The following is a 12,764-nucleotide window of genomic DNA, read 5'->3' as shown; positions in this document are numbered from 1 at the left end:
GGCTTCTCCACCTCTTGCATCCTCTCAAACAAGTAGCACTGGATCTGACGAAGAAGAAACCATGATTCTACCTGATGAACCTACGTTTGAGCAAGTTACTGAACAACACTCTCAAGGCTTTACCAATTCTGATGAGGACAATGCACCGGTTGCACCACTTCCTCACTCCGGAAAGTGGTCTCGCTCCATGCTTCCTCATCCGCCTAGTCAAATTATTGGAGATCCAAATGCTGGTCGGACCACTCGTGCTGCTTTCGCTAACGAATGCTTATTTGTCAACTTCTTAAGTATGGTCGAACCCAGTAACGTCAAAGAAGCATTACAAGATCCCGATTTGGTGAAAGCTATGCAAGATGAATTATTACAATTTGAGCGTCTTGAAGTGTGGAAATTGGTTCCAAATCCGTATTCTCACAAAGCACCAATTAAGACAAAGTGGATCTTCAAAAACAAGAAAGATGAAAGTGGTGTTGTTGTTCGTAACAAGGCTCGACTTGTAGCCAAAGGTTTCTCTTAACAAGACGGTGTGGATTACGATGAAACTTTTGCTCCTGTTGCTAGAATTGAGGCCATTCATATATTTCTTGCCTATGTTGCCTTCAAGAACTTTACAGTCTATCAAATGGATGTCAAGTCTGCTTTTCTCAATGGAATCTTGAAAGAAGAAGTTTATGTTGAGCAACCTGAGGGCTTCGTTGATCCAAAACATCCGACTTATGTCTACAAGTTAGATAAAGCTCTTTATGGTCTAAAACAAGCCCCTCGTGCATGGTATGATGCTCTCTCTACTTATCTTCTAAAATATGGATTCTCCAAAGGTACCATTGACACCACCTTGTTTATTAAAAAGCAAGGTAATGATATTCTGTTAATCCAAATCTATGTTGACGACATCATATTCGGGTCTACTAATCCTACATACTGCAAAAACTTTGCTGCTCTAATGGTTAAACATTTCGAAATGAGTATGATGGGTGAATTAAACTTTTTCCTTGGTCTTCAAGTCAAACAATTGTCAAACGGTATTTTTATTTGTCAAAATAAATAATTATTGACATGCTGAAAAAGTTTGATATGTCTCACTGTCAACCAATTGGGACACCCATGGAGGTTCGTACCAAAATTCATGCTGATTTACATGGAAAACCGTTTAACCAGAAATTGTATCGCAGTATGATAGGATCCCTACTATATCTAACTGCTAGTCGCCCGGATATTATGTTTGCAACATGTATGTGTGCTAGATTTCAAGCTAACCCTATCGACAGCCATGCTCAAGCTGTTAAACGAATCTTTCGGTATCTTAAGGGTACTATTAACCTTGGTTTATGGTAACCGAAAGAAACCGGTTTCGAATTAACTGCTTTCTCAGATGCAAATCATGCAGGGTGTAAGTTAGACCGCAAAAGCACTTCTGATAGTGTGCAATTCCTTGGTGACAAGTTAGTTGGGTGGTCTTCAAAGAAACAAACTTGTGTTTCTACCTCAACGGCTGAAGCTGAATATGTCGCTGCTGCTAGTTGTTGTTCTCAAGTTCTGTGGATGAAGACTCAACTATCTGACTATGGCTTTAAGTATGAGCGTATTCCGATCTACTGTGACTCCAAAAGTGCAATTGCAATTTCTTGCAATCCCGTTCAGCATACAAAGACAAAGCATATCGATGTAAGGTACCATTTCATAAAAGATCATGTCGAAAAAGGTAACATCGAGCTCTACTTTGTCCCTACTGACTACCAACTTGCGGACTTTTTCACTAAACCCTTAGATGAACAAAGGTTTAATTTTTTGAAAACCAAGTTGGGTATGCTAAATCTTCAAGCTTAATTGCCATCCTGTCATGCTATCTATGTTTATTTTCTTTTTCAAACAATTGATGTATGTTTACGTGCTTTTACATGCAATGTTTGAGGGGGAGAACAAGGGTAGATTGCATGATTCTAGGGGGAGTCTGTAGATTTCTATCTGTTTATCTGTATGCATGTTCCTAGGGGGAGTTTGTATATATCTGTGCTCTTCTTTTGATAATGTGTTTCCCAACTTTTCCAAACTTTACATATAAAAAAAAAAAAAACGGTTTTGACCACTATATAAACCGGTTTTGAAGTCATTTGACCCTTTCACAAAATTTTCTAAGTATTCTTAACCTTCACAAATACCGGTATTCTCTCAGTCAAAACCGGATTTCTACACCCAATCCCGATTTTAGTTCATCAGAAAAGAATCCCAGCATTAACATTTAAGTTTTAGATTCCCGGTATTAGTTCATCTATTCTTCAAAACCGGCATTCAGGTTTTTCTATTTACTTTTACCGGTTTTTCCTCCTTTTCACTGCTTTAATACCGGTTTCCTATTATTCAATGCTTTAATACCGGTTTTTCCTATTTTTCAACTCTTTAATACTGGTTTTCTTAGAATTTGTGTTTTTATCTTTCAGGGGTGATTATTTCTCGTTTACGTGATTCATTATTGTCTATCATCTTATTTTACGTATTCGGGTATTTTATTTCTTCTATTTTCATTTCTTTTACTCAATGATTAATTGTCTTATGTGTCTTTTATGTGATTTTTTTTTTTTTTTGCTCTGCATGCTTATTTCTCTCATCTGCATGATTATATGTGCTTATCTTGCTTTGCATTCACTTTATGGTGTATTAGATTTCGCAAGTGCATCGATACCTAGTTTCGACTTGATATCTTGATGCTTTGCAACATACCAGAAATTAAAACACCAGTATGCGTTCTTAAAAACACATTTTTATGAAATGTCACTCTGCCCAAATTTTCTCTAATCATACAAATCTTTCGATTTTCAACCAAAACATACTAGTTTTTGTCACAATAAAATCATTTTTCCATATATACGTCACAAATTTTTCCAAAAATAATTCAAATATTTTGCTACACAAAATTGTGTGACCTCAAATAATTCTATTTGTGAACAATCTAATGCTCATAAAATCTCTTGGGTTCACAGACACTCTTGTTGCCAAATCTCCTTTTGTACCTTCATTCTCTTGATTATCCATCTGTTTTCCTTAAGAAGTAAGGTATTGAACGCCTTGATGTACTACCTTTACATCTTTCGTGAACAACAGATGTATAATTAACATTTTTTTTCAAACCTTGTTATATTTTTCATACATCGGGTTTCCTTTAGAAGCAAGACATTGAACGCCTTGATGTACTGTCTTTGCATCTTCTGTGAAACAAGGTGTGTGACTAATTCTTTTAATAAAATCTGTTTTTCATAATTGTACATTGATTTTCCCTAAGACGTGAGGTATTGAACGCCTTGTTGCACTACCTTTACATCTTTTGTGAAAAACAGTGTATGATTAATCTTTTCTAACCTTGGAAACGATGTTTCCCATTCGTATACTTGTTAATTTCAGAATGGAGTTTCTTAAAGATGGTGCCACATAACAAATGACGAATAATCTTCGTCTTATGATACCGTTTACCTGTCCATTCGACATCATTCCAGTCATGCTCACGTATCACCCGTTGATCAATATCTTCACTATCATGGCCGAAGGCATTGAAGAAGAACTTCTATATCAAATGTGGCGGACAATCGAGTATGTTCCTACAAGAGGAAGAGCTCGTCCATTCTTCCGGTTCTCTCTTCAAACTACAGATGGAGCTTCACATCAATTTACATTCAATCTGGATGATTTCCAAACAATTCTTCGCTTTCCAGCTGCTGATTCAAGATCATGAGAATCAAACTTTGTTGAAACTCCACCAACTCTTGAGATGCTTCATCGAGTACACGACTTGGGTTACGATGGTGACGTCTCTACTCTAAGAGACATTAAAACGAAGGATTTTCATCCGAGGTGGCATACTCTTTGTTCCATCATCAACAACTGCTTGTCACCATCAAGAAAAGGTCAAGATGACTTCACCAAGGCCACTCTAACATATCTCTTTGGAATCGCGTTCAATGTCTATCTTGATTTTGCTGCCATTGTTTTTGATCATCTTCGGCTTCAAGTTAACGGTAAACATACTGCCAACAAGAAATATATCGCGTTTATCCGTTTCTTGTCTGTTATTATGCAGCATTTTGTCAACAATCACAACAACATCAAACGTTTTCCTGCTTCAAGATGTGTCGTTATCTCAAGCTTCAGTCATGTATATACGAACAACCGGATTGCTCACATTAACTTCATGCCAATTCCTGAATCTCTGCTCAGCCAGGTGCCCATAGATAATCCTGATCTCAGGACTTACAGAGAGTATTTAGCCGAGCGTATGGCCACTCAACACCGAGGTGTGCCTTCCCCACGCTCGCATAGGTCACCAAGTGAGGGTTTTAGGTCTCGAAAAAGAAAAGAGGGGTTAGTTGATGATTCGGCACCTGGCTTATCTGTTCCTTCTTCTAATCCTACCGAAATTCCTGAATCTTCGGCACCTCAACAAAAGAAACGCAAAACTCGTCATCACTCAAAATCTAAATCAAAATCAAAATCAAAAACAACTTCATCAACATTCTCTACTCCTTCTCCTCTTACTCCTCCATCCTCTTCCTCCGATCCTATTTCATCACCTTCTCCTTCTTCCACTACTGTTGTGAGATCTTCACTTCAACCAATTCCTGAGGAATCACATGATGAACGATCTTCCTCTCATCACGACGATATTCAAGATGATATTCCTTTTTGTGATGATGTGTTCGATATTCCGGAGGTACAAGGTGGTCCTGAGGGAGGGGTTGAAAAACATAATAGAGAGGATGAGAGGTCAGGGCTAAGAATAGGGCAAAAAGAAAACGATGGCCCTCCGATAGTTCAAACAACTAGCCGGGATGACACCAGTATGATAGAAGCCGAGGATTCCCCACCCTCGCATGATTCACCTACTCGCCACTCTGGATTCTCTTTATAGGATCCAGTTTCATTTTTGCACAGGCACCAACCATGTCCACTATCAATTCCTCGCTCGGAGGATGTCGATATTGAAGTAGTGGAGACTCTTGCCTCTCTCCCACTTTCATTTCCTCACACAATTGAATCTAGATCTCCTAGGTCACATGTGTCTGAGCATGCACATCCTTTGGATGTTGCATCAACAGACCGAGAGTCGGTGATTCCACCTTCTCAAGGAGTGTCTGGAAGTCCTGCTCATGTTAATATGACAGGCGCTGAGGATACAATTCCCAGCACAACGGGCAATCTTGGAGAACCCGGCAGTCCCACCATCCGGAACATTGAGCCTGACACTTGTGTTGAGCCAATTAGTTCTGAAACAACCAATGTAGAGCATTTGCTTCATAAATCATTGGGAAGTCTTGGTGGCCAACACCATTCAGGCCACACTGTAAACCCAACGGAGCCTACAAGTGTGCAAACGACATCTATGTCGGTCGTTCCTGTTCTTTCAACTCAACCGCCATCAACCGCGGTGCTTCGTCCTCCTATTCATAAAGGAAAAGCCCCTGTCACATCTCCATCATCATCATCAACTTCTAGCCCTCCTCCAAATCTAGATGGCATTAGACGTAAAGTTAATCCAGAAGAACGACAACTCTTTATGGATCTTGAAGCTGCTGGACTTCTTCCTCATACCAATCCTCAAACATCACCACCACACTCGTCACCTCCCGCATCCTCCTCTCATCACAGTCGTCATCCTCAAAGCTCCTCTCCTCAACATACTCAATCTCTTCGCTCCAATGTCAACGCCATTTATGGTGATTTATATGTTGCCCTTATATCTCTAGATAATCAAGCCGATTCATTTGACAAAGCCATTCTTGCAACTCTTCAAGATCATTTTGACCATCAACATCAACTCTTGCTTCAAAAACAACATGCCGAAAAAGAAAAGTTTCTTGCTGACGCTCAACTTGAGGCAGCACTGAAAAGAATTACTGAATTAGAAGAATCTTGCAAAGCAGCTGCAGTCGTCCATCGTAGACGTGATGACCCTGATGATCAGGATCAACACGAGGGGGAGAACAGAGAAGATGCGACGACTGAAGTAAGGGCTAGTGCTGATACAGATATTATTGGAAGCAACGAAGTTGTTGGAGATGAAGCTCAATCTAGAGATGCCCCTCATGATGCTGGAAATGTTGATGAACAAATGAATGAGAATATAGAGCACACTAAGGAAATCAATGTTGTTAAGTCTGTGATCGGAGCAAGTGCTAATACAGAGGTTATACTTGGCTCAGCTGGTAGGGATGATACTATATCTCGAGAACTCAATTTTGACCCCTCTGTGATTGTTGAAGATGTTAACGATGAAATCCAAGATGATGATACATTTGAAGTTGGAGGCAATGATGTTGATCCAAATGATGAAAATGATTCTTCTGACAATGATGATCTTCCTCCCCCTGGCTTTGATAACTATCCAACTGTTCCTCAACCCAATCTATCCCTTAACCATTTAAATCTTCGTCAACTTATTCACCACCTCAATCATCCTCAATTTCAAGATCACACTAGAATTCCACCTATACAAATCAATGAAGGAGGTTTTCAATCAAATCAAAGAAGCAGAGTCAATTATCTTGCCCTCCATCCTCATTTGTTCAAATTGACTAAGTTTCTTGAAGAAAAAGCTTCGCAGATTTTCTCTGAAAAAGAAGAGTTGAAAAAGATCGACATTGACGAATTAAGGGCTCGTAGAGCATATGATTTAGAGCTTCATAGGGCAAAGTATTTGAAAGATCTCGTCACTGCCAAAAACATCAAAGCTAATAAAGAATGGAAGAAGCAATTTGAACTCAAGATTGTTGATGTTGTGGGTATTCACTTCAAAGAATGGCGTGATCCTGGATTTGCAAGACCTCCTGGCTTGATCTGGTTAGTGGTTCGACATGAGGATGATCGTCAATATATGTTTGGGGAAGCTCACTTCAACTATCTTTCTGCCGATGATCTTATCTTCCTCCTTCATCATTTTGCTCGAAAGCTTATTCAACCTGATCCTGAAAATCAAGAGGCCTATTATGCAGTTAAAAGATACATGGATAGTCTCATTCTTAGCCAAACTCAAAAAGACTTCCAACTGGCCATTGAAAAGAGAAGAAAGAAATTCAACCTCACCATACCAAATCAAAGGATCCAGGGCATCAATTTAGAAAACTTCAACAACGGTGCAGTGTTTGACAACCCAAGAGGATTTGTGTTTGAAAGTGATCAAGGACATAAGATCTTTGTACGACTCGACGAACTTGCAAAGTACTCAGATGGCACTCTGTTACAATTCTTAAATGTTTTTGAAAGCCTTTATGAGTTCGAAGAGTCAAAAAAGGAAAAGAAGAGATTGATGAAAGTGATAGGAAAGATCAAGTTTAGGCTGGAACATAGAGAAAGATCAAGACGAATCATTGCTGCCAGACTTCCAAAAGAACTGAAAGGGGTCATTCATGTTCCAGAAGGCACCTGAGTTAGATATTCACCGAATAACGAACAAGGAATTCATAATATGCCTTCAGATAACTTTGCCGACAACATCATAGAACCACCAGACCGCCCTGAAGATCCAAAATACCATTTTGTGCCAAAGAAGTTCTGGAAGGAGTCAAAACACAAGTACGAAAAAAGAGTTTTCAAATCTCAAACTGCCACTCATGACAAACCCGAATCATCAACAAAGAAGCGAAATAGACGTCAAAGGAAGAAGAAGAGAGCTCACCAATGATCATTTACAAAACAGCACTAAGGGGGAGATTGTTAGCTTTATATATTGTAGTACATGTTTTGTATATTAGTATTTGTATTGTCCTTTGTGTTTATTATGATATGATGAAAGGGTTTATCATGTAATTTACCATGTACTTGTTTGTAATTATGAAGGGGGTTTAAGTGCAATTTGTATGCCTATATAAACCCCCCCCCACATGTAATGAAACTTAACCTTTTTGACCAATTAATCATTGCATGTTCTAATACATACTTTCTCTCTAAATACCTACATTCTTATCAAACTAAAGGTTCACTACACATTTTAGCATAATTTACATGAACATAACTATAGATACGGGGTTGTCACAAATCTACTTATCTATATATATAATACATAACAAAACAACAACTTTATTTTTAAAATTTCAATTAAAGAATTGAAGTACCTAAAATACTCCTTTTCCTTTATTCACTAGTTTAAATAATTATACCTAATATACCTATAATACCCTTAGAGTGCATTCTTGAATTTAATTTAAAGGAAAAGAAAAGAGAAGATAGGATAGGGAAAGAAAAGAAAAGAAAGTTTTCATTCACAATCAGACCAATATTGGCAGGAAAATTTTGAATCAAAAAAGGGTCATTTTTTCCTTTCTTCCCCTTTCTATTCTTTCATAAAGAAAACTCAAGAATGCAAAAATAAAAGATTTCCTATCCTTTCTTTTCTTACCCCTTGTAAAAAAAACTAAAGAATGCACTCTTAATGAAATAATTACAACATGAATTCTTCAATCCTTTGAATAATCACATTACATCCTTTAACATCAATTATTTTTACATTCACTATCATTGCCCCACCCCCACCACCCGTCACCACTGCCATCGCCACTGTCACCCGTCGCCGCTACTACCGCCATCACCGCCACCCGTGCCACTACCACTATCGTCGCCGCATTGCGCAAACATATGACTCGTTATAACTAAAAAATGATGTTGAGGGTACACTTGACACCGCTTAAAGCTCTTTTTAGGCCTAAAACTCTCTTCTAAATACTCTGGAGGTCTCTCCTTTTTTTCTAATTTTTTTATTTGCTTATTAAATAAATAATTATATTTAAAATTCTCTAATAAATTTTTCTATCAAAACAAATTATTTAACTTTTAAAAATATATAATATCTTTAATACTCTTTCAATAAATTATTTATTATATAGACAACTTAAATTTTTATTAATTATTCTCATTCATATTCTCCTTCTCCTTTTATCTTTAAAAAACAAATCAAGTTCAATAAATTTCTCAACAAAAAATCATTTTTTTGTATCACTTTAATTTTATTTTTGGTATTTTGTTTATGTTTGTTTATTATTGGATATTGAATTGTTATGTTATTGTTATTTGTCATCTTTGTTGTTGGTTATAATTTGATTATGACTTCTTTTTCTACTACAAAAGGGTTTAGTCTTTTAAATTTGTTTTGTTATTTTTCACCTGTTTTGTTATTTATTATTTTGATATTTATCTTTGATATATATATTTTAAGACTATCTGTCCATCGGATGGACCTGAAGACTAACTAGTTTAAGTTTATATATGGGTCTCTAACATAACTTCTCTTGGTCGTTATGGTCAATGAGCCCGTCTTTTTTACTGTAATATTTATGTAATTGTTTCTCGCTTTGGCGTTTTGCCGAAGTTTTGGTAATAAAATTTATAGTCGTTCAAAAAAATTTAAGTTTATATGTGAAACCTCACATCTTAATATTTTCAATTTAGAATATACAGACCAAGTTATTTATACATTTTACAAAAAGTATTAAATTAAAATTTATAATTAAAAGAGGAGGTTGATGGTATACTTGACATCTCTTAAAATCTCTGAAATTATAAGACAAGTGGCATATTTGACTTAAATTAATATATTTTTAAAAATTCAGAATATATCTTCTTAAGGTTTTATTAAAAATAATAAATATAGATATAATAAATTTATATCCTTTTTAACTTTATCTTTATTTGTGTGAAAAGGTTTAAATTAATATGATATTAGATTTTAGACCCGTGTTCAACACTGGACACGGGGTTTACGGTATTATCAATATTAAATGTTCATACATTTAATTCATAAAAGCTTATAATTTTGAACGTATACAGTTCTAAGTGTTATACTTTGCAAATAATTTCTCTATTACCAGTGTTGGCACATGCTACAATAATTTCTCTATTATAGAATTTTTGAAACCAGTTGTACTCATAATTTGATATTATTATTAAAGATAATTAGGAATTAAAATATAAACATATTTGTGATCCTGTACTTGACATTGAAGTTTATGTATTTGATCATGATGCGGACTCATAACACGAATAGGTTTACTTTTAATCACATGCCCTATGATAATTATATAACAATTATGATTGTTTTCAAACTCTTTGATAACAATTAGGATTTTTAATTTGAGTGACAATTGAAACTTTAAAAAATTAAATATAAATACTTTTTGTAAATTTTTAAAAAATCTCCCCAAGTTGTGCTAAAAATAAATATAAATTAAGTATTGAGGGCTAAAAAGTGTAAATTATTGATGGAAAACAAAAAAATGTATAAATTAATGAGATTTTTTCTACAAATTAAAATAAGTACTAATATAATAATATATTTGGATAATGATTATTAGAGTTTTTAATTTATAGCTAATCTAAATGATGACATAAGCAAGAGTCAATTTGATGAAATTGAGCTATTTAATTGGTTAATAAGTCATTAGTTCAACTGTCTTATAGTATATATTAAGATAACGTACATGTAGAAAAAAGAGTTTGACAATGTCTATTACTCTATAATCTGTCGTATAACTAAATAGGAAGGTTGAAGGTATACTTGACACCCTTAAAACCCTTGAAACTTAGGAGTAAAAGTAGAATAAAATGTTGTTCAAAAAAAAAACCTTAATTTATATTTTCCGTCTTTTCTCTTTAAATTTATAATATATATACGGAGTATAATTTGTTCTTTTGTCAAAGTTTTTCTTTATATTAATATTAATTAATATTTTGTTTGATTTATCTTTTGTCAAAGTTTCTAAAATGCTTCTAGTGCTAGTTGCTACTTTTATTACTTTTATAATATAATTTTGCTGCCAAAAAAAACTCAAAAAGCTTATAAAAAACTCTTTGTAGAACATTATGAATAACACAGTTTTAACAAGTCTTAATTTTTAATTGATAAGTCTAAGTTATATCATTAACTAATACCAATAAAATGCATGTATCTAAACTATAAAAGTTCATTTATATATAATAATAAACCATATACGGAGTATTTATGTAATTTTATTTACACATGTTTTTTTTCCAATCTAGCTATCCTATAACTTAAAGAGGAGGATGGGGATACACTTTGCACCCCTAATTTTCTAGATTTTCTTTTTTTTACTTATTAAATAGATAATTATATATACAACCTAAATTTTTATTAATAATCCTCATTCATATTATTTCTTTTCTTTCCTATCTTTAATAAACAAATTAAGTTAACCAAATTCTCCAACAAAAGAAATATACGGTTTTTTTTATATCACTTATTTTTGGTATTTTTTTCGTGTTGGTTTATAATTTGACATTAAATTGTTATGTTATTGTTATTTTTCCTCTCTTTTAATTTAGTCTGTTATCAATTGTAGTTTGATTATGATTTTTTCTTCTATTATAAAAAGGTTTATTCTTTTAAAATTGTTTTGTTATTTTCACATGTTTTGTTATTTGATATTTACCTTTGATATATATATTTAAGACTATCCGTCTATCTGACGGGCCTGAAGACCATTTTCTTTTATATATATAATTATTTTAATATGTTCCCCGCGTATTACGCGGGTTAATAATCTAGTTTATATATATAAAAAGAAGCTTAACCCGTTCAAGTTTATTTGCTATTTTATAGTAACTAAAGAAGATAATATCTTAAGAATGCATTGCCATTTGATTAAGACAAAGAGTTGGAGACCATGAAAATGACTATAGTCGAGAGAACTTAAAAAAGAGAGATACATGACGTTCAAAAAAGAAAGAAAAAAAAAGGATATATTTGCTAATATCTTGTTTTCATAAAAAGAAGTATAAGATATTTTTGCCATCAACTATTAGTGTCGAGTGATGTAAGTTGATGTAAAAATGAAAATGAAAATATTTTAGAAGATAAAGACTTAGAGTTTAAATTAACAAAATAGGGCTTTTGAGTGTAAATTAATTCATTTAGGGCAAAGTTGCTAATCTCTAATAACCCTTTCCATAGGGGCTGTTTATTAAGGGCAATTTCATACTTTCGCATGTAAACAATGTATAATATTTTTCAAAAATGAGTAGTGAGATAATTATTATAAAATAATATAGATAAAATAAATGTAATTTAAAGTATTAAAACTTCAATTATTTTTTACAAACGCTATTGTTGTGATGTTTTTAGGTTAATTTCATTAAAAAAATTACATTTTAAAGTTCATTTGTTTTAAGTAACTATCGATAGTATGTCAAAATGTATTGTTACATATTACAATTACCATTCCATCTCTAACCAAAAACAAGGTCACCCAATTCCACATAAAGAGATTAGGACGATTACAGCGTATGTGATTTGGAGTGTGGGTTGTACTCAACCCAGGTGGGAACACCCACATGGATTGGAAATGGGTTACATAGCAATGGGTTGTGAAGCCATAGTGGGTTGGGGAAATAATTGTGACCATTGAACATTTTGACTATTAAACGTGTGAGAATTTTTTTCTAAATATAGTGTGGGTTGAGATATAGTATGAGTTAGTGTCTTAGTGATGCCAACAAAATTAAAAGACGTGGGTTGAAAGAAGTAAAATTGAATTGTTATAAAGGGATTGATTGAAAATATAATGGTGTGATAAGAGCTCCATTGTCATCGCCTATACAATTGCATTAGATGCACTATCAATATAGTAAATGACCAACGAGAGTTGGTTAGGGTAGTTGCAAGCAAGAGGGTAATTCATGATTTTAAATCAAATGGATTTTTAATTCGATTTAGAAAGTAGGAAACTATAAGGGAACAAGGATGTAGTTGGTAAGTTTTATCAGCAAAAAAC

This window comes from Erigeron canadensis, chromosome 4 (assembly GCF_010389155.1).
Source record: "Erigeron canadensis isolate Cc75 chromosome 4, C_canadensis_v1, whole genome shotgun sequence".
Lineage (NCBI taxonomy): Eukaryota > Viridiplantae > Streptophyta > Magnoliopsida > Asterales > Asteraceae > Erigeron > Erigeron canadensis.
Note: the sequence above shows the minus strand (reverse complement) of the source record.